At 40.6% G+C, this 22,877-nt stretch overlaps 1 protein-coding gene across 5 annotated transcripts in view; it reads right to left on the reverse strand.

The window, feature by feature from the left end:
* Positions 1 to 22,297, reverse strand: part of ZC3H12B (zinc finger CCCH-type containing 12B) — a 35,075-nt gene extending 12,778 nt beyond the window's left edge. Inside the window, exon 1 of one of the 5 annotated variants that reach the window (XM_055818278.1) lies at positions 22,214 to 22,297. The gene's annotated coding sequence lies outside the window, so the exon portion shown is untranslated. Of the gene's footprint in view, positions 4,815 to 20,797; positions 21,665 to 22,213 lie in introns of those variants that run through there. The other 4 variants (XM_055818279.1, XM_055818280.1, XM_055818281.1 and 1 more) reach the window with 4 other exon arrangements.
* Between the last annotated feature and the right edge of the window lie 580 nt (positions 22,298 to 22,877).

Genomic DNA, 22,877 nt, shown 5'->3' on the forward strand with positions numbered 1-22,877 from the left:
TTTCAGAAAGCTGCAAGTCCCACTTCCCTCTCCTCTGCAAAACAGCAGACCTGAGAATGCAAGATGCAGTGTGAGTAGTGAAAAACAATGATGTAATAGTCTTGATGAAACCATTTATTTTAACTCCACTTTCTCATTTCAATAGATATCATTTTTCTTAAGGTCACCTCTTTTAGATGTAGCTACAGACAAAGAGAAGAAAGACCAAAACAGAAAAATGAAAAGGTACCAAACTTCTGAAAGAGCACAGTTTTAAAGCTACATCTACTGCAGAGACTTCTGTCAGCAAAGATGTAGTCCAAAGAGGCGTGAGAAGCATGATCATGGATTTAAACAGCAGTCACAGAAGAAAGACTAGTAGTGACACCAGTTTCCCAATATATCTTTGCTTTTAACAGTATAGCCAGTTACCTTTGTGTGCTGTCAAATGCTGTAATACAAGCTGTGCATGCATGAAAAGCTCTTTCCCAGGATTCCTATTAGGATTTTTGTGACACAAAATAGGCATGAGTTTGGCATTGGAACAGACTGATCAAAGACGTCCATTCTTATTAAGCTCCTCATGCACCCAAAACGAAGTAAAAAAAAAAAAATAAAAAATTTGAAGTATAACTTATGGGGTTTTGGGGGGCTGTTAGTCACTAGTATAACTAAGAATAAATTTATATCTTTCATGCACTTTTTTCGTCTCATTTCACATTTCTTACATTCCTTAAGGCTATGAGCAAGCATTAGAAGAACACAAAACTTTCCTCAAAAGAGTATAAGCACTCAACTAAGTACATGCATTATTTATATACAGGACGTTATCAAATACATTTATATTCAAAAGCTTTTTAAAAATCTCTTTCCTATTTCCCCAAGAGACCACAGTGGCTCTTATTTAATTACTGTGGTCTATCAAAACAGCAAATAATAGGAGAAATACTCCCTTAATGCACAGCAGTGTAACTTCCTTGATGTACATTAATGCCAGACCTAGGGACTAAACATAAGTATTGGAATCTGGCGGGGGGGGGTGGGGGGGCGAGTTTTGTCTAGGGTAGCAAGAAGAGCATCTCTGACATTGTTCATTTTATTATTTATTTGATTTTCTTCCTAAAACTACAGCTTTAATTTTCTCCCTAGAATGAAGTTCAATAGATACTGAAATAAAGAGAACAACAGAAATGCAGACATGCATGAATATATTATATTGATTTAGTGATGTAAAACAAATATAATAAACATAAAACCAAAATCTTAAATACTAAAAGCATCTTTAAAATGAAAAATTGTTTGGGTTTTTTTTCCTGAAAAACAGCACGGACATTTTACAAAGCATTGTAAGCCACAAAGAAAAATTAAAAGAATCAGCAGTGTGCATACAAGTCAAAGCTTATTCATTCTGAGTTTTCATATCCTTTCATTTTTAGGTAATAAGATGCTGAAAATCATAGCCCCTGATATACCACTCATCTCAGAAAGCTTTCTTCCTTGATTATTTCCCTACATTAAATGGTGGGTGTCTGTTGCCTATGGGAGTATTTCAGAGAACAGGTGTAGAAGAGTGATAAAATCTGATAAATCAAAATCATAAAAATGTCAAAGGATCTCTAAGACAGGTCCCTACTGACCTAAGAACAAAACCCCCTGAAATTGTCTCAAAGTGAAACAAAGATTATTGATCTGCAAAACATTTACACAGTAATATATAATCACCTTAAACAGGCCAAAGAGAAACATTTTACAAGACTGCACTCAAATTTATGCTCTTTAGTTATACATCTCACTTGGTTGTGGTAACTTTGCATACTGTTGGAGATGGTAGATATATATCCAGAATACAACGAACATCAACCCACGTTTCCAGTGACACTGGAAAGTGCCTACTTCCTAAAGGCAGGCATTATAAAAATATGTATGTTTACAAATGAGAAATTTCAGGTAAATATTTTACACTGAAATTTTATTTCTTTGTGTGCTCTGGGGATAAAGATCTTTCCTATTCTGTTCAATTCACTTGTAACCTCTTAAAGGGGCTAAGAGGGATTTACTCCCATCATTAACTGTACAGCGGGGAAAAAAAAGGTTTAGAGAAAAAAACTGAATATTCTAAAACATAGTCCTAGTTCTCATATCATGTGAAGAACAATGAGTGAGGATTTCTTTTGATGAATACGAACAGTAAGATTTTCAGCTACAACTGGGTGATTCTTAAGTAAGCAAGAAAAGCATGTAGCAAAGGTGGCTAGCTTGACTGATAACCATTAATGGTCTCAAAATTAGTCCAAATAGTGGCAAATGTAATAATTCTCACTTGTTCATGCTCTTTTTGTGATGTACATACATGCATACACAAACACACACACACAAGCAGAGAGGGCTGCTCAAAAGCCTAGTTTCCTTAGGAAATCAAGCTAATTAAAGAAAACACTAATCACTTATATCTAAAAAAACCCCTAAAAGGTCAAGTTTTGACAAAAGCAACACTATTTTTTTAATAAAGAACAACTATATTTTAAGTCCTTTAGACAACAGGGAATAAAAACAGATTCATTGCACTTGCATGGAAATTCCAAATTTGAGTAGTTAGGTTTACTTTCAACTTGGATCAGGTTAGGTTTAGACACTTGCTGTTCTTTAGTATTAGGCATTCAAAGAATACCCCTCTAAATACTTAGACATCATTACATAACTGGTACATTACAGTACTCTCTAATTCCATTTGAGGTTATTTTCTCTCGCATAGCACTAATAGCAGTATATTTACAACTGAAGCACTTGCCAACATAGATGTATTAATCAGCTTAATCTGGAACGGATTTCGTTAGGTCTCACGTATAACCCTGTACCTTGCCAAAACTAAAACAAAGTATATAAAAAATTATTATAACAGAAGATTCAAAAAACAGGTTATCAACACACTGCACCCTCAGATTACAAAATACTGCAACTAAGGAACACTTTACAACGCCTGTGGTAAGGCTCATTTGTTCAAATTTATGACACTGCACTGCTTCGGCAGTGGACAAAGAACAGCATGATTCTGTTAGTCCAAGTTTATAGATCTCCATTCTTTCTCCCAAGTTGTCATCATTTCTTTAAGTGTAATATTAAACTTACCATGCCTTTTTTTCTACCTCTAGTAAATAATCCTAATCCCTTTCCTATTGGAAATCTCATAAAAATGATGAGCCAAAGGTTCGTAAAACTGGAAATATCCCTGAAAATATGATGAAGAGAAAGGAGGCTGTTTACTGTTAACTTCTCCTCGACAAATGATTTTCCAGAAGTAATTCATTTAAAACCATTTTTAGAGGACCAAATTTATATTCTCTTATAAACACTTAATTATCAATGTAAACTACAAGCAAAATATGTCCCTTTCCAAGTGGAAATTAAATCAACTGGACTCAGTCAAAGAGGCCATTTTTTTTACAGTAATAAAATAATCTGGGTAACACCGCCACTATTACTTCCACATTTAGATTTTTTTATCCTTTTTTGGGGGTTTTTTGAGTTAGTTTTCAGGGGTTTGTTGTTGTTATTGGTTTTGGGTTTTATAAATTACAACTATGCAAGTTTTGCTCTTAATTTTCTCCCCCTCTTTCTTAGCTGGAAAAGAATATATCTTACCTGTATACAAACTGATTTCACCATTTTGTTGCATTGTCCCAATTCCACATAAATATCTCTAGTTTTCTGTTATTTAACATCACATAAGCAATTTTTCATACATTTCATGTGTCGTTCCCTGAAAGATCTTATTTAGCAATAAGATAGTTTGATCATAGTCAGATCTAAATAATCCTGAATTCAAAATTTAAAATATAAACAAATTTCATTCTCAGAATAATTTATATCACTGCTGGTGGCGTACTCACTTCTGTTGTGCTTAGGAAGAAAGTGGCTCAGACACAATCAGTGTTAGAAAGCAGTACTGCCTATCTAGGATCACTCCCTGCTAGTCCTGTGCTGTGGTTTACTATTCTTTGGTGGCGAGTGATAGATTGGTGGATCTATTATGAAAGCTTACTCTGTGGAAACACCCACTTCTATGACTCACCAGAGTTTCTTGCCTTTTTTTTTCATTCATGTCAGCCTTTGGTTGAAAGCCACTAACTAGGGAAATTTTAGCCGTCTCACCCCTCGCTGGCATAGCAGGGGAAAATACCTGGTCTGTGACGTAATGATCACCGTTATCTTTGAAATATTTGAGATGAGAATTAAAAATCTACTAAAAAAGAAATAAATCTCTAGTTTCAAACTATTTAACAACTAAATCACAGTGTTTTATAAAAATCTCTTCATATCCATCTAGAATCTTGTGAGGGAAGCACCGGAAGTCAAAAGGTCTGTTTGTACCATCTGTAGTCATTTCTACCAAGACGTATCACAGATCTTCCACAAGAAATGATACAATATGTAGACATTGGAACTTCTGGAAGAACAAGGAGTTTCCCCCCCATTTTCTTTAAATAGCCAGCACACAAAACCGATTTCTGAATAGGTAACTTTTGCCAAATAGTTTAGATAAACTATTTCAGCATCAACTGCCATGTTGACAGAAAACGAAGCAGGCAGTCTCCAGAGCCCATGTCTACAGCCCCGTACACTTTTGTACAAAGTGCTTGGAGGAAACAAGCCAGCTTGCACCGAGGCCTCTCCACCCTTAGCCAGTTGCTCCACCTGTGCAACTTAACTGGAACATTGTACTTGAAACATTGTAGGATTTGTTCCCAAAACCACAAGGTTAGGATTCTTAAACAATGAAGGTCACCTCATTGTTGGGTTCAGGAGCATCAAAAAACAAAACAAAAAACAACAACAACAAAAAAAACCAAAACCAAACCAACCAAATAGAAAAAAAAAACCCCAGAAAAATAACAACAAAAATACTACACACAGTACCAAGTTTTCCCACTGACCATTGAGAGAGGGCACCTAGGAAGGAAGAAGGGTTGTGTTGCTCCTAAGCTGGCAACCGTAGCGGAATGAAAAACTGAGAGAGAAAACAGCAGCAGAAACTACCACTACTTTAACACGGCACCCTTCTTGATACCTTCCAGATTAGAAATCAGACTTGTAATACCATCCTTCAGCTAAGGTCCCTCCCCCATTTCTTCAGAGCCCTGAACAGTTCAATCCATACCCTACTGCAACCCCTGGAACTACCTATAGCCCCAAGGCTATCACTACGGATTTATTATGTGTGTTCACAGACCCTTCTCCCTGAGCAAGCCAGCTCTCAACAGTGAGAAAAGGCATAGCTACAGAAACTGATTACTACTTGTCCTCAAATGGCAGCTGTGTTTTTTTCAAATAAATTCACAATCCTGTTCTGGAGCCCAGGATCACTACAGTATAGACAGTATCTCTTTTCCGTCAGTCAGTATTTTGATCTAACAAGCCACCTTTGTCAAGGCCAGCAATCCAGACGTAATCAGTATCACCATTCAGAAAAAGACTCTGATGCCCTGTCCTTGGAAAGCTGAGTGCTCTGTACCATTCTATGTCTCAAACCATACTTGGTCTCAGTTTATTTCTGACTTCCAGTTAAGTACCTCTTACTTAACTCTGCTTGCTATGATTACCTCTCCACCTACAGTGTGGCACGCATTCAGTATGATACCCCTTCTCAGTGGACCACGTGGTTCTCCTTCAAATACAGTCTATGATGTAGGCATATAGAGGAGGTGAGTTTTCTGTACATTCAAGGCATTTAAGCTCAGTGACTTGAATTCACCATCTATCTCAACTGTACAACTGTTTCCTTTGAACAGTAAAACTAAAGAAGTTGCTGAATTAATAACTGTAAGTAGGAACTTAGGAAGTTCTTTTAAAAGAAGATTGATGCTGCCAGGAAGTAAACAATGAGTGAGATACTGACCAGATTCTGTCTTGCTGCTTCACAAACAGGAAGGACCCAGGGAAGAGTTGTGGACACTGCTCTTTACACCTTCTCACAGGAAAGGTGAAATGGTGTTAAGCAGAGACAAGATTAAGATTTTATCTTGATTGGAAGTAAAGTCTAAGTCCTCTGTTTTATACTGCTCTTAAAATTCCCAATATACTTTTGAGCAAGTTCTGCATTTTTCTGTTATGCTTTTTCTAAGTAGCTTGTTCTGCTTTCCCCTCACTACCTCTTCAACTAAAATGAGATCCTTGCTTCACTGTTTTAATCTTTGCAACTGAAGCCTAACCTAATAAAGATTTTCAAAACACATTCACGTTTCCTAGCATTATTTCCTGCTTCCCATGCTGCTTACAGATTCTTAAGTATCACTGGTCAAATACGTATACTGTAACAACCAACCATGGCTTCTGATCAGGAAACCCTGAGCAGTTGCACACCCCCAGTCTGAGCCATTAGTAAGGCTGAGCATGTAATCCCAGGTTACACACACAGGCACACATACAGCACACACACGTGGCCAGACACGCAGATGTACAGACACAAACACTCAGCGCTCGCACAAACACAAGCAATACCAAGGGCCTCATCTCGTTCCTTCTCTGGCTGATAAAGATGAAAGTCCGTTAGTGGGAGATACATATATACATATAGATCAGATTTATGTGGCAAGATCTGGGTAGCATGGGGGCTGCACAGGTAGGTGGCTTCTGTGAGAAGAGGCCAGGGGCCACCCCCATGTTGGACAAAGCCAGTTTCAGCTGGCTCCAAGAAGACTCATCGCTGGCCAAGGCTGAGCCCATCAGCAATGCTGGTGGCACCTCTGTCTCTCTCAGTCTCCTGTTACATCTGCCACAGACACCATCACCAAAACCAGCACTCTCGGTCAGCCCCCAGACCTCACAGTCCCTCCTGCAGTTGTTCTGAACCTGCTGGTCCCTCTGGTAGACAGCCCTTCCAGCTGCCTCACCCCAGAGATATACACATATACATGGCTTCCTAGCCACTTAAACATCTTGCCAGTTAGTTCAGCTTGATATTTGCTAGTAATCGTGCATCAACATGCATATACTCCACTCGCTTGCACCACAGACACACAGGTCCCTGGAGAGCCCTTCTCCCACAAAAAAAGCTAGAAATGGAGTTTAATGTGAGGACAGGACAGGGTGTGCTGACCAGGCTCACAACATGGCCAGACAAGCATATTGATCAACAACCCCTTTAGAGGCAACCCGTCCCTTTCATTCCTTTATCCCTCTATTTTCCCATGGTGGTTCCTTCACAAGTCATCCCAAAACCTCCATTCTCTCCCTTGGCCCCTACAATGCCTTTGGCTCCTCCCCAAGACTGGCCAAGTCATATGCAATCACAAAATGTTCTCTCTTTGCATCCGCCAACTGTGTCCCTTACCCCCTTTAGACTAAGACGGTCCAGACAGCCTCTGTCATTAGTAGACTCATTGTGATGGGTGTCACCTCCAGAGCATAGGGCTGATGGCTCTCTGATGACAGTGCCCAGAGAAGCCTGTGCTGGGCCACCAAGTCTCTGACTGTGTCACTGGGGTTCCCTTGCCCGCCATTGTGACCCCATGCTCCTTTGTGGTTGTGGAGACAAGCTTTTTACCACAACTGTAACAGTTTATTTCAAACATTTCAGGCAAGACGGATTTTTTACTATTACGTGCATAGAAATATCCACATTTTTGCTACTTGGCCTAAGTAATCTGTTACAAGCATTTCTGTTAGAATGTTTTCCATGCAGCTGAATGAAATGTGACTGAGGGGACAATGAAATGACAGTCTAGCATCATAATAAACAAAAGGTTAGAAAAGGTTCAAACAGCAAAAGGTAGATCTAGTAATAAACTCTTAATACACTTAAGAAGTGCAATGTAGATGGTAGTCAGCTAAATATTACTTGAATATTACATACATTTATCTCAACTTAAATATGTTTTGTCCAAAAATTGTAATTTTGTCTTCAAATTCTTTTAAAAAAGGATTCAGTAAAGTACAAAAATAAAAAACAATGCAAAGAACTTAATATCTGAATTAATGTACTTTTGTTACTGTGAGTTGTAAGCCTATCTTTGTTACTACTAACTGTATAAAGCAGACACGTGGTGCACTTACACCTTCAAAACGTCCATGTTTTACAAAGGAAACAGCTGAAGCCATATATATTCAACTTTTTTTCTAACAATGGAATCAGGTCCCACATAATTAATTTTTTGAATTGGCCAAGTCACTGCTGAATTTTTCTACAAAAGATATGGAGTAAAGGTAATACCTGAACCATAAAGTGATAGCCTGTACGTAATATGCATAATTTGTATATGTACAGTCTACAAGAAAGTATGGGCAAAATTATAAAACTTTTTTTTTTCTTTTTAAGAAAAGATCACTTGGTAGTTCACATTTTCCACATTCACATGAGAACAGCTCTTAGTTATTAATCTTCCTCCTGTTTCTCATTTCCAGTGACAAAGTTCATCATTTCTTTGATAAATGTAAAAACAACCACAATCAGTGCTACGCATCTTAAAGAACTTCCAGTCAGCAACAACATATGTATGAAATTAACTCACTGGCGTTTAGACTAAAAAACCTCAAAGCTGCAATAGTATAGTTTGTCGCTTTGATTTTTCACACTGCACTTCTCAGAAATTCAAACACGTCATCTTGCAGAGTACTGGCAAAAATGAAGGATTTCTTTTCTTTCTGGTTTACATTACCTGGCAGTGGTAGTACAGCTGTGTATCTAGGGACCTCAATCAGCTCCTGTTCTATTCTAACTATATAGTCCCTGCCCATAAGAAAACAGGATCTAGAATTAAGATGACAGGCTATGGATGGACTAAACAAGCAAAACCTGGAATATCAGAAAGACTACATGAAACATTTTCGTATTGCTTCAGTTCACTGTTTGTCCAGACACCCTCGCAAGGTAGTAGTACTTTGTGGGCACATGAAGGGAGTTTATGGAGAGGTTTTAAAGGGGCAGGGGGAAAGAAGATATGCGTTTAATATGCATGTGTACAAACATACACATACACAGCCAAATAAGCAGCTTTGAAAAGGATCTCAAAATAAAGTGAGAGCCTGTGTAAATGTTTTTGTGGATTCACAGAAACAAAAGGCTCAGTCTCAGCCATCTCTCTGGTCATAAAACAGTGAGAAATCTCAGAACCAGTCTGGCTGCACGTGTCTAAGAAGGTAGCCAAGTCTAAAAGGACTCCTAGATTTCGGGCCCACATATCCAGGAGAAATAAAAGCAGCATTTCAGCCATTTTCAGTTTAAATTAGAAGCTGAACATTTAGGGGGAATGTAAAATTCTATTCAATCCAGAAGTTTCAGTAAGAGGAGAGAAGATCTATAGATGTAGAACTGTGTGAAACAAATAAACAGTTCAAGCCATTTGAATTAACTCCCCAATAACATGGTATAGAATAAAGACTGAAAGGAAACGGTGATGAGACTCTGGGACCCTTTACAGAAGGAAGAAGGATGGAAGGAGAAGGATAAAGTGAAGAGACAAAGTGATAATCTCAACTCTGCTTATAAAGTTAGCCTGCAAACACGTATCTTCATCAAGGTAGTTTTTGACTGATTAGCACAAGAGTGAAGTATGGATGACATTTAATCTAGCACAAGCAATTCATGCATCATGTAGAATAAAATGACAGCTTTCAAGCAAAGTCTTTGGACAGGGTTATCTTAGTTGATTGCTCTATTTCTGGAGGCAATAGGTGATCCATTGAGAATTCTGTTACTTCATTGCCTTCATGTTCACTTTGCCCTTACATGCACAGAAAACAGCTACTGGAAAAAAGCATTAATAATCAGTTTATAGAACTACCCTTACAGAACTTTTCCACTTTTTTTGTGTGTGTTATTGCTTATACTATGTGCTTTAGTTAGTATAGAAGCTTAAGGCATTATCACACAGGAGTAATTTTTTTTAAAAAATGCAACATTTAGAAGCAAAATCAGAACAAACATGAAAACAATAAATAATTTGAGTAATGGCTGATTCTGCTGATATCTACAAAATTGAGAAATGAGTGTGCCTCCAAATTTTCTCAGACAGAATAAAAGCTCATCTCACAGATCTCAAACAGTAACACTGTATCACTGAAATGTTGGTGTCTCTTTCGTATGAGTTACATTCTAAGACAGATTAATACGAACACATGCCTAAAGAAAGAAAAGAAAGCTATTACGAATTTCTGATTTGAAGATATAACTACTCAGGAATATGTACACTGCAGCTTTAAATTTTTAATTCTCATTATGTTCACTGCTAAGCAACCAAGTTTTCTTACTAAACACCTCTTACAGGACAGTCACGACTGACTAGTAGAATTGATGATGTGATTCAGAGGAGAGAGTGAGGCAAGATTATAAGTATCTTGTTAATAAAGGATCAAACTGAAAGTATCTTATTTAATTTTGCTGGTATTAAGCAGAAGGACATTGTCTGCTCAGTAATAAAGTGCTGTAGTATTTGTGAAAAACACTTGGGAATTACTTATCAATTACTATACAAATGACAATGACTATCAAAGAGCTGGTGCTAGAAATACTCTATTCAAAGCCTGTTCATTTCATCAGGACCAAAGAATCAGAAGACAGGGTGAATGAACAGATTGAACAATTTCTTTTGGTCTGTTATGACACTATCTTTCCACCATCTCAGTGTGCTCTGAGCCATGCTCTTTCAAAGGGGCAATTATAAGATGCACACGTCTATTATGAGGAACAACCTTTAAATGAAAAAGATTTTATTAACTCCTTTCATCAACTTTGCATCACCTTTAAAAGCAGTTTTACTTGTTTTCTGTAATTGCAGATACTAACACAAAACAAAACCCAACCCAAGTATTTTTTCAAATGTCTCTCTCACCTGGATAACAAATACATATAACAATGACCCTATAGTATTTATTTTAAGCAGCGGGAGAATTGTTTGTACAATCTCTCTTTACTCTTCATTTACCAAACTATAATTAGCATGCTCCTCTGTATAGAATTTTCTCAGTAAGACAGGCATATCCGAAGAGGCATCTTTCTGGAAGAAGGCTATCCTAAACAATAGCCAAGTCCTTGATTGCTATGGCTATTTCTACATCATCAGAAGCTGACTGAAATACACAAAGACATACACCCAAACTAATTTTCACGTAGCTAGCTCAGGCACAAAGAGCAACAAAATCATAACAACATGGACTTGAAACACAAACTGCGTAAACCTAGCACAATCCCAGGTTACTCGTTCTACAACGCATGAATGAATGAAACCCATTCTACCATCTTCACAAATAAACAAACAGGTAGGGCTCGTGTACTATACACCTCCTACAATTAGGCCTCGTGTTTACAGTGCAGTGTAAAAGCCTATTAACACAAAAGCTGACAACTTCCTGGTCACACACACACCGATTATGGTAAATTAAAGAGCCTAAATCCATGGAAACAATATGAGTAGAGACAAAGAAAAATCTTTTCAAAAACAATTCGGTGTTCAGAGACACTGCATCCAAGAGGTTCCCAACGCCGCCGTGTGCTGCAGCACAGACTAGTGGTTACTCTAAAGACACGTTCTCGGAGCATGTTTTTGTGATCTTTAAAAACTTCCCCAAGACATGACTAATTGTCATTTTAAGGACATTAAAATTTGGGCCTGTGGAACAAAAAAACCCCCAAAACAAACAACCCGAAATGCATTGCACAAGTCTTCAAGAATGTGACAGAACAGTATTTATTAGGCAGTAATTATTGTCAGGAAACATAGACAAAGAGCAGCTCAAGATGTACAGATGGCACTGAACTCTGGATTAGCCCTTAATTTTGAAAAACACGTTTCTACAGTGCTCATGAAAAAAGTGACACAACTCAACATTGGTGGTGTCATGGCACTGAGGACACAACCTTCTTGTTGGAATCTGATTTCAGGAGCAGGAGAGATATTACACATTACTGCCTGTTGCTGTGAATATTTTCTGAGATACTGAACTATTTTATCTACTGAGAAAGCAGCTGACCAAGTATATGAGTCACAAATAAAAACGGTAGCTTTTTCTCATCCCAATTATACACTTAGGTGGTACATATCTGCTGGGACACATTCACAGCTGAAGAAAAGCAGAAAATACTCTAAAATTAATGTTTGGGTATTTCAGAATGGATTTAAAAAATGGAAGAGTTGCGCTGCATGACATTACATGCAATTACGCTTTGTCCTTAATAAAAATAAAAAGGGTTGGTGATTTGTAGTGTTTTGCCCGTGTATTTTTGTACCTTGAACCAGTAGATTTCCATATTTATCATTATTTTAAACAGAGATAAGAGGAATACATTACCATTTACACATGCATACCATAATAATACATATGTTGTAATTCAACAGGAATTAATCACTTTCACCAATTAATTGTTTGAAACTTAGAATGAATTATTTTCAACATGTAACATATATGGTAGCTTAGCATATTTAATTTTCAATTACTGTGTCAAGTGTTGCAAGACTGTAGGAAAACAGGATAAAATAGGCTTTGTAGAAATTTTTGCTATTTAAGTCGACCATTTTGAAATTAAAGTGACCCCAAAATGTGATACTTTTGCAAAAATACAATATTCATAATTAGTAGTCAGTTTCAAATGCATCTCTCAGCAATGTAAACAAGATCATGTGAACAAGCACTCTGAATTTACCTAGCAGGATCTGGAACAAAGAATTCTGTCCTTTTATTCCTTTTAAAATTGTATTTTACAGAGTTTTATTAAGACTGTTCTAAGAGCTTTTATATTTAGCAAACAACACTCATATAAACATCATTAACAGATGTATAGCATATATAGTGTGACGTAGCTTCCATAAAAAATCCAAGATACATACTAGTCGCTCAGTGAAGGAAAACAAGTATGTCAGGCTTCAACCAAGACAAAAGCAGCTGGCTTTTGGTGCAGATACCTGGCATTAACATCACTTACAGTACTTCGCTCACCGAGGAGTGAGGAGTCCTCCTTATTTAAAAGGAATACTCTTATTTAAGACATTTAAAATGAACATATGTTCAAATATTTTTTGTACTTTTTATTCTAATAAATTAAACCAACTTGTTTCTCCATACTAGAAGAGATGGTCTACAACAAAGGCCTGAGCACAGATCTGCAGCTAATTTATCCATTTAGAGACATGTATAACCAGTATTCCCAGAGTATGCACTAAGTCAAATAGCATTTTTAACAGAAGCATTAGAATGGCAGATCAGAGTTTTTAGTCCCTTGATAATTAGAGCCATATAAATGACAGCATTTTGATTCAGCTTAATGGATTTTTTCTACTTACCATGCAACGTCAGTCTCAACACATTAATGAGAAGTTTCAACGCTGTCATTTTGATGAACAGAGAAACTTTACATTTACACAAATCAAAGGCCTAATTGTATATCAAGCCAAACTTAGAACAACATCAAGAAAAACATTTAATTTTTTTCTGCTCATGACTTCTCTGAAATAAAACACTGATATACATTAAGTCTAAAGTAAAGTACTAGCAGGTAACACCAGCAGGGAACACCTTGTCCTTAAAATGAATATTGAAAGTGTAATTGAAAAGTAGCCTGGTGGCTATGGTTAATAATGATTTTTATTTAAAAGCTGCCTCCTTTCCGAGTCAATTCAGATGTTGTATTTTAAAAGAAAAGCAAATCTGCTATTTGTGTTTCTGCATGTGTCTCTCCTTCCCTTAACGGCCTTCGGAGTAGAACAATAAGGAATGTAACTTAGCACACTTCTGTTACAAAGGCAAAGAGCAGAGGAAGATGCAATCATCATCACCACCCAGCCCTGAAGGGGATATTCTTTCTAAACAAATGTTGAGTTCTAACAGCAGAAGGGGTTCAGCTGTGCAGAGAGGACTGAATTTGAGGAATCCACATGCAGATTATATAGAACTAGCAATGACTTTAGAAATACGACTAAGCTTTACCTTTCTGACCTTCTGTATCTTTTTGTGCCTACACGTCCTCTCTACACGGAACAATGATGGAAAAAACCCCACCATACACACACACACACAAACATAGACAGATATGCATATATATATATATATATACACACACACACAAAAGTTCTGAATCTGTCAATGTATCACTTGATACATTTCACAGACCAATTTTGAGAAGTGGAATAGAGATCTTCCTTCCCAAATGCTGCAAAAACTTACATTACACAGCTGTTCTTCCTTACCAACTTCTAGCCCACTGTCCCTGCTTTTACTACAGTTGGCTCAGTTTAAAACAAATAATTAATGCTATACAAGAACCACGGAAATTCAGGGTCACCGCCAATGATGTAAGGTAAGCTACTGTGCAAGCAGATCAGTTAATTTTCAAATCTGATGAGAGTATCCATGGGTATGAAAACCTAGATTCATGCAATCCTGCAACAGGCTCTTAACCAAAATGTCTAAGCTAGGGACGTACTTGTCCATGACTCTCCCTACAGTATGAAGAGGTTGACTGGGGTCATGCATGCCAGCTGGAAAAGTGATTTGGTGGGTTGGGTTTTTTTTTGAGGGGGTAGTTAGGGGAGAAATGTTTGGTTTTAAACACAGATCAAGTTTATAGGGCATCTAAAAAAAAAATAAAATTGCACCTGTGCAAAGGAGAACAACACCCTGCAACAGGAAGTCAAGAAAGAACCATCATAGTAGACAAAAACATCCTATACAAGCATCTTACACATGCAACTACCTCCCTAAGGACCTCAGTTTCTCACTTTCCATTTCAATGTTGCTGAATGCAACCAACTGGTGTTTGGCTGGACTACTGAACAAGGTATCACAGAGCAACAACAACGTCATTCAGCAATGACAAGACATTCAGCTGAAATACATCCAAATGCCACCACTTACTTCCCAGACTGTGAAGCTTCATGAGCACAACTCTGCCTTCTTATGGTCTTTTTATATGAGCAAAATTATCCTAAATACTCCAACAATTCTAGTGATCAAGACTTTAAAAATCCCAAGACAATAAACTCCCCATATCTGCCATGAGTTCAGCAGGCTACAAAGTTACAGATCTTTTTTTGGCTGACCCTGATGAAAACTTCCTTGCTCAGCAGAAATGGTACCAAGTTACTGTGCTATTATGCTCAACCTCTCCCTAACAAGCAAGACACTAAACAGAAAAGTGTAGCACTTTGCTGTGTCAGAAACAAGACCTCAGAGAAGGTGCCCACAACTTAATTTTTCTAACTCTGTTCAAACTGTAGCACCGTACAAACACTAGTGATCTGCCCTGCAGGATTGTCTGAGAAGTTTAAAGAGTATGACTAAACACCTGTGGCACTTTTCCACGGCTAACCTTTCACAAAGGATTCAGAAATTAACCTGGAGACTATTTCAGACAATGCCAGGAAAAGAAACACATGAAAACAAGAGAAAACATTTCCATTAGCTAGAAGTTTGAGAAACCACAGCCACTTCTGAAAATCCAAAATAAAACCTACTGAACACTAAGGTCACGGTAGATTTGCAACATTAAACATTTAACAACACATTTTGCTGAGCAACTATGCAGTGAACCCCTAGGCCCAAATCTACAGCCTTTACCAAGTCTGAATTTGCAAGGAAGTCATTTGCTTTGGTGATGTCTACAGGATTTAACTCAAATATACAACAGAAACAATACAATAGAATAGAAAACCTGGTAAGAAGTTATCCATTTTTGCCTCCTTCTTAGCATACTGTGGAGCTTTGTTAAACTGATAAATTGTACTAAGAAAACACAGTACCACCTCAGTGTTTGACGTACTTCAAATTTATTTCAGTAATTACTTCAAATGATCACTGATACCAGTATTAGACTATACATAAAAGCAAGCTGTCTAGCATGTTGCAGGCATGTCACATAAATAGAGGACTTATATTTGCTTGTGAGAGTCAACAAATCAAGTGTGAACTGAAGAGAAACACAAAGGTAGTATAGAATTTAAACATCTGAGCTCAAACTTCATTTATTTTATCACACTCGTAAGTACGAATTCAAAGGGACAGGATGGACATAATTCGAATTATAAATAGAGGAACCGGCATTTTAGCAGTTTCCTAAGATACCTGATTTGCATATGGAGTTAACAGATTTCTTGACCTAGAAAGAGCAGGTAGTACCAAGCACAGACAAGTATAAAGTACAGGCCAGACTTCTGAAGGGAAGGAAATGGAATATTTCTATTGCCTTAGGTACTCGACTATACTTCCTAAGACAGAAAAAAAAAAAAAGTAGACAGTAAACACACATTGGAAAAAAGCTGTTCTAACAATAATATAATATCTCTTTCCACCAGCTTTCTCTTTCTAATAACTTAAGCAGCTACCGGTAGCATTAATGCTACTCAAAAAAGTCTGCTGTCCCTGCAAGGCAACATTTACACTTCAGCTAACAGCATTACATAAAACTGGAGCAGGAGTGTAATCCCTTAAAAGATGACTTATTAGCACTTCCTTATAAAGTGAGATTATGTGTTCAGATCTAAACCCAAAGCAATACACTCATTCTCCTAATCCACGTTCTGATAGAAGGCTGTTTGGTACTACCTACTCTGCAGATCTACATGACTCATTAATGCTCTGGGAAGGAAAAAAAATGTGATTGCAGCTAAGTCAAAGACACATCAAGGATGTGATGCATCTTATCATCTTAACTTACACTAATTCTAATTTTGTAATTGAGTATTTAGAACACTACTTTGACAGACTAAACCAAACGTTCCTTTAACCAAAAATCTCATGCAGAAGCAATTTTCAGAAACCTGAAAAACAAAGGGTATTCTGTTTCTAAATGTCTCAGTGCACCGGGTGGACCCTTACATGCTATGCCATCCAACAAGAGGCAGGATGTACTCAGCTCTTAGCACATATGCCTTCTGATTAACCAGAACCACCACATTAGAAGTTACTAAAAAAATGCCAGAAGCAGAGAGAGACACCTCACTCAGTAGGCATGAAACAGTACCTTTATGGAAAGCTGCAAAAAAAGCTTTAAAGGCATCTTGTGACCTTGGTATTTCACACCTGTTACCTTGCTTTTGCAAAAACAAAGCCAATCCATCGCTAATTAGGTCTGATTTAAGCAAGGTGTTGGACTAGATGACCTCCTGAAGTCTGATCCAAACTAATTTTTCTTTTATTCTAAGATTCCCTCATTCTTACCATGACAACACTGCTCATCTCCAAGATGAAGAAGCTGGAAAGTCATCTTCAAGAAGATGAGAAAAAAGACCTACTGCTTTGCTTTCAAAAATGAAAATAGCAAATCCCTACGCTCCAGCAACTTCACCTCTCCCTTTCTAAAGGGAGATCTATATATAGGACTAGGTCTGAGAGAGGGAGATTTTTTTTGGTGTGTTGGGTTATTTTGTTTTAGGGGTGGGGGTTTATTAATTTTTTAAATCAGGACAACCTAGAAATCGGAAAAGGGAAAACACTTGGCGGAGTCTGAAAGTAGTGTCTGATCTTAAAAAAAAAAAAAAGAAGGCGGCAGGGTGGGTCAGAGGGGACAACTGCACATGGGTTTTAGTTCTAAATCCTCAGACTTAGTTTTGACTTTATGCGATTCGGCTGAGGTGTCTGTGGGCTCATTAAAGGAGCATGTATGTTAAATTTCTTTCCTACTAAAAATAATTAGTCTAAACTTTTGGCTTTATCCTACAGTTGATACTCTGTCCCTGTTGCAGCATTCCTCTCCAGACAACTGAAATAGAGGTTAAATCAGATAATCAGAACAGATTATTTGATGAGGGGACTCTTTCCAGATGGACTGAATGTGGAAAAGGAACTCTACTATTTCAGCTACGTAACCAACAAGTGCTTTGGCCTACGCTAGGATTTGTAAAAGGCTTTAGTTATACTGTACCATGAGATTCTAAGGAAATTCTGGAAGAGGTCCATAACAGGCCATGTAAAGCCTAGGTTTTATTTTGACAGAGTGATTTAACCCGCTTTGCTAGCAAGCAAAGTCAAAAACAATTCATGTAAGAAAATTAAATACAATAGCTACCTTTAAACTCAAAGACACTTAGCTTAAGTACTTTTTGTATATATGTAGAAAGAATGTATATATTTGAAGCAAAACTGCCAGCTAATGAAGAGTTTTTCTCATTATGGCCAGTCTCATTAACAAATCGTTCACCTCAGAACAATAAAAGTACACCTTAGGAAATGCTGTACTGCTTAGCTCTGCACTTCCCAAAACATTTCCTAAATCTGAAATATTTCAAATGCAATGCTACATATCATGGCATCAGAAAGCCTAGATCTGTAACGGTGGTCATGGTATTCTTACTTCCAGATGAATTATCTGTGTTACCATGAATATATCATATCAAATATAGCTTGTCAACAAAAAGGGACAATTCACAGGAAATAAAAAACCCACACATTAACAGATGTAAAGAATTTTTTAAATACCAGAATTATTACAGGCTTTTAATTTACAATGCCAAGAAAAAAACCCAGCCTTTTTACAGCAAACTTACAAAAAATGTAAGTTTATAGATATAAAAATATGTATTTGTCCAGCCATATACACATTCTTCAAGGACCTTTATGTCTGGCAGATTCCATGATCAAAAGAAGACAGTGTTCTCATGGATGTGTGTAAGGTCTAGGCAGCATTACATCCATTTATATTATTTTTACATTATGAGATGGGCCAATCAATACATCAAATTAATTTACAGTGTGACAACACTTGGAAACTTAGTTCTGAGCTTATAAATTACATTTCTTCAACTTTCCATGCCCTGCTTCCAAAACTGAACTTACATGCTGCCTTCCTTATTCCCAAAAGCTCCAGTGCTTCCTACTCTTGATATAAATAGTAGCACAGGGCAAGTGACAGAAGTAATTTGTTTTATTTCTATTATTCACAGATCTATAGTAGAATTATAAGTATTTAACAAAATTACATTTCCATTGCAAATTGTAAAGTAGCTAGGAAAGTCACAACCAGTAAATGTCTACAATAGAATAATTCACATTGGAAAAGGCATCCAGAAAGATCAAAGAACAGAAAGCCAGAACTCACCTCATTCACAGCAGCTGAGAGTAAGAATTAACTTTCTGACTAGTTCATCTGCATATAAAGTGTCATTGGTATCCATTCACCCTCTTTAACACCTTTTGTTTCCATTCTTTCCAACCAGTGAGTTTAGGTGCAGTTACATTTTCTTTTTTTTTTGTTTTGTTTAACACATCTTAAAGAGGTCATTCAAAGAAATTGACTCATCAAGCTTTATAGATTGCTTCTATTACAAGGTGCCAAGCATTAGATCATTTTAGGAGACAAAGAGGTCATAGGTCCAGAAAATGTCAGGATCGATATATACGGAAAACATGACAGTGAAGAAGAGAAGACATATTCCAACAGCAGATAAATTGCTCTAAATTTGAGGATGACCTTGACATTCCCACTAACCCAATTTTTCCAGCAAGAAGCAAAGATAATTTTACAAGTGACATCAGCTACACTTGTGAAATACACCTTCCAGTTCTACATACCACATAGCTCATTTATAACGCCTGGCAAGCAAAAGATACATATCATCAACAAAGGATACCCTCTATACAAAGATGACTGCTTGACAGACATGTCCATTCCAATAAACAAACATACCAAGCATAAGAAATCAGATGGATGGGGAATGCTGCACGATCCCAGGCACTCAGAACTACTGGCATGCATAACAGAAGCTCACAAACGATCAGTATTGTAATTTTCTTTCTGTTCTGCCTTCCCATTTATGACAATACATGATAATCACTGAAACACATGGCAGGATTTTTAAAAAAGTAAGCATCATCACATATATCTTAATAAACACAAATTAATGTTGATCCACATTTATCAACTCCATAAGACACAACATAGCTTCTGATTCAATTTTTCTGCTTGCTAACTTGCAAAGGAAATACACAGCCCTTGCCAAATGTAATTTGTAAATGACTAAATGACAATTAGAAAAGCAGGCTGCTACGAAAAATAACGCATTAAAATGAACTGATTAGAAAAAGAATCTTAAACCTCACGCATACTGGGGTAAGCATCCAGCTGCTGATTCCCATTTGCACTACAAAGCACAATGGAAGGATGCGAGCGGCGATCGCCAGGCACCCCCTACAAAGTGATCTCTTTCTCTCCGCACCCTGCTGTCCCCAGCGCAAGTTTCCTGCCACCCTCGGGCTCAGGCGCCGGCGGCGCTCTCAGGCAGCCCGGCAGCGGAGCCTTCGCAGCCCCTCCCGGCACTCCAGTTACTAAAGGCAACCAGGCCAGCTCCCCGCTGCCGCGCCCCCCGCCCAAGCCCATTCCGCCGCCCGCTACAGCGACCCCGGGGCCCCAAGCGCTGCTGCCCAAAGCCGCCAGGGCCGCGCCGCAACCCCCCGCGCAGGCCCCTCGCCACCGCCGGGCAGCACCTGCGGCGGGCCGGGCCGCGGCGCGCCAGGGGCAGCGGCCGCGCTGGCGGGAGGAGGCGCCGGGCCCGGCGGCCGCCCCTCCCCCATGCACACAGGGCGGCGGGTGCCGCGGCGGGGACAGGAGAGGCGACGGGTGCCGCGGCGGGGACGGGAGAGGCGGCGGCGGCGGCCGATCACGGCAGAGGCCGGGCCCGCGGAGCGGCGGAAGGCCGCGCCTCCACCGCTGCCAGGCCTGGAGGCCGCCCGGCAGGCCGGCAGGGGGCGCCCTGCCGGCCTCCCCCCGCGCGCAGCCCCCCTCCCCCGACTCCCCCCCGCCGGGGAGGAGGGGGCTCCGTCACCGCCCGGGCGCTGCGCTGGCGCCCCCCGGCCCCTCCACCCACCCCAGCCCCTGGGCCCTTTCCTCCTGCCGGAGCCTCACCCGCTGTCGTCGCTGCAGAAACCGCGCGCGGCTGCCTGCGGGGCCTGGCGGCGGAGAGGCGCGGGGCGGCGGGGCTCGGCGCGGCCGCGGCACGGGCCCCACGCCGGCCGCTCCCGCCGCATGGAGGGGGAAGGGCAGGCCTGGCCGAGGGGAGGGGGCGGGCGCGGAGGAGCGCAGCCAGGGCGGGACGGGGTAGGGGAGAGCGCGGGAGTGGGGCTCAGCGCCGGCGGGAGCCCGGGGGCCGCTGCCGCCGCCTCATCCCTGCCTGCGCCTCAGCCGGGCCAACACCGCTGCCCGGGCGCCGTCGCCTAGCAACTGCGCCCGGCCCCCGCTGCTGCAGGCGCCCGGCTCCTCGCGGCGCCCCGCGCGCTCCCGGAGGCAGCGCACGCGCGGCCTGCGCCCGGCGGCGGCGCGGCCGCGCCTGCTCGTGCCCGCCGTGGGGCCGGCCAGGCGGCGGGGGGGGAGGCGGTGCCGGTGCAGGAGCGGATAGGGGGGTGGAGCGGGACCGAGTCCGGGCGCGGTTGGGCCCCTGGCTGGAACGGGACGGGATGAGCGGCCGGAGCCTGGGGCGCCGCCTTCCGGGGCGCCGCCGGGGTAACAAACCCGCTTTGCAAGTGCTTTGAGCTCTGTCTAAACTTGACCGCTAAAGACTGGGCGCGCCCGGAGCTCGGGGCTGCCGTGCGGCTGTCGCCGGCCCGCCGCAGCCCCCAGCTCCCCCCACAGCCCGCACCGGCGCCCGGACCGCGCAGGTGAGGGGCCGGCACAGCCCGGGGAAGAGCCATGCAAGCGCGGCCCGAGCCCGTTCCGAAGGCCCAGAAGCCCCGCGGAGCGCAGAACGAGCCCGTTCCCATTCCAGCTCCCGGGGGTGTACAGCCCGTCCCACGGCTTGGGGCGCCCCGGGGCGCGGGGCCACGGCGCGACCCGCTCACACGTTTTGTTTGGAGCTCTCCTCCGTTGGTCGTTAGTGTTTCTTTTAATGCCATTTGTTTCATAAAGCATGTTGCACGCATATTTTTTATAATTGAATGTTTCAGTTGGAAGGGACCTAAAATGACCATCCTGTCCAGCTGCCTGACCCCCTCAGGCTGACCAAAAGTCAAAGTGTAGTATTAAGGACATTGTCCAAATGCCTCCTAAACACTGCCAGGCTTGCGGCATTGACCAGCTCTCTGTTCCAATGTCTGACCACCCTCTCTCTAAGGAAATGCTTCCTCATGTCCAGACTAAGCCTCCCCCTGTGCAGCTTTGAACCATTCCCAGGTGTCCAGACCCTGGATCCCAGGGAGAAGAGCTCAGCACCTCCCACTCCATGTGTCCTCCTCAGGAAGCTGCGGAGAGCAACAAGGTCATCCCTCAGCCACCTCCTCTCCAAACGAGACAAACCCAGCGTGCTCAGCTGTTTCCCATGGGACATACCTTCCAGCCCTTGGCCAGCTCAGCCACTCTCCTCTGGATGCGCTCCAGCACCTCCACACCCTTGGGTGCAGGGCCCAGCACTGCGTGGTGCAGAGGTACCCCAGTGTCAGTCCTTACCGACTTCCACCTGCTCTCGTGTCTCCAGGTTTCCCCTGCCAGCTGGACAACTTTATGAAATACTGAATGAGTTTTATCACCTGCAAGAAAGAGATGATGCAGGTTGACTGCTTTAACCCATTGATGGATGTTTTGGGTACTGTGATGACAAAAATGCGAAAGTTGACAAAATACACAACGTTACTACCTATGTAATTTTTTTTATATAAACTAATGTGTCAGATGGCACTCTTTATAACACGTGTCGAGTTTTCTGTAAAAAACAGTGAAGAAATGTCTGAATTAAACATCAGTATACTTTTGAGTCATTTTTCTGTATCTACTATAATTTTATTTTTAAAGAAAATAGTAAAGAAATTAAAAAAAGAAAAGAATATTCATGAATGTGTTGTATCTAGAATATACTGAGAAAAGAAAGAAAAATTTCCATCATTACGTCCAGTCTTGTAGAATTGATTGTTCTAGCCAGAGTGGTTACGTGGGATCGGGGCGGGGTGGGGAAAGATAAATCATTCTTGCAGTTGGAATTGTTCTGTACCAGATTTGT

This window comes from Falco peregrinus, chromosome 13 (assembly GCF_023634155.1).
Source record: "Falco peregrinus isolate bFalPer1 chromosome 13, bFalPer1.pri, whole genome shotgun sequence".
Taxonomy (NCBI): Eukaryota; Metazoa; Chordata; class Aves; order Falconiformes; family Falconidae; genus Falco; species Falco peregrinus.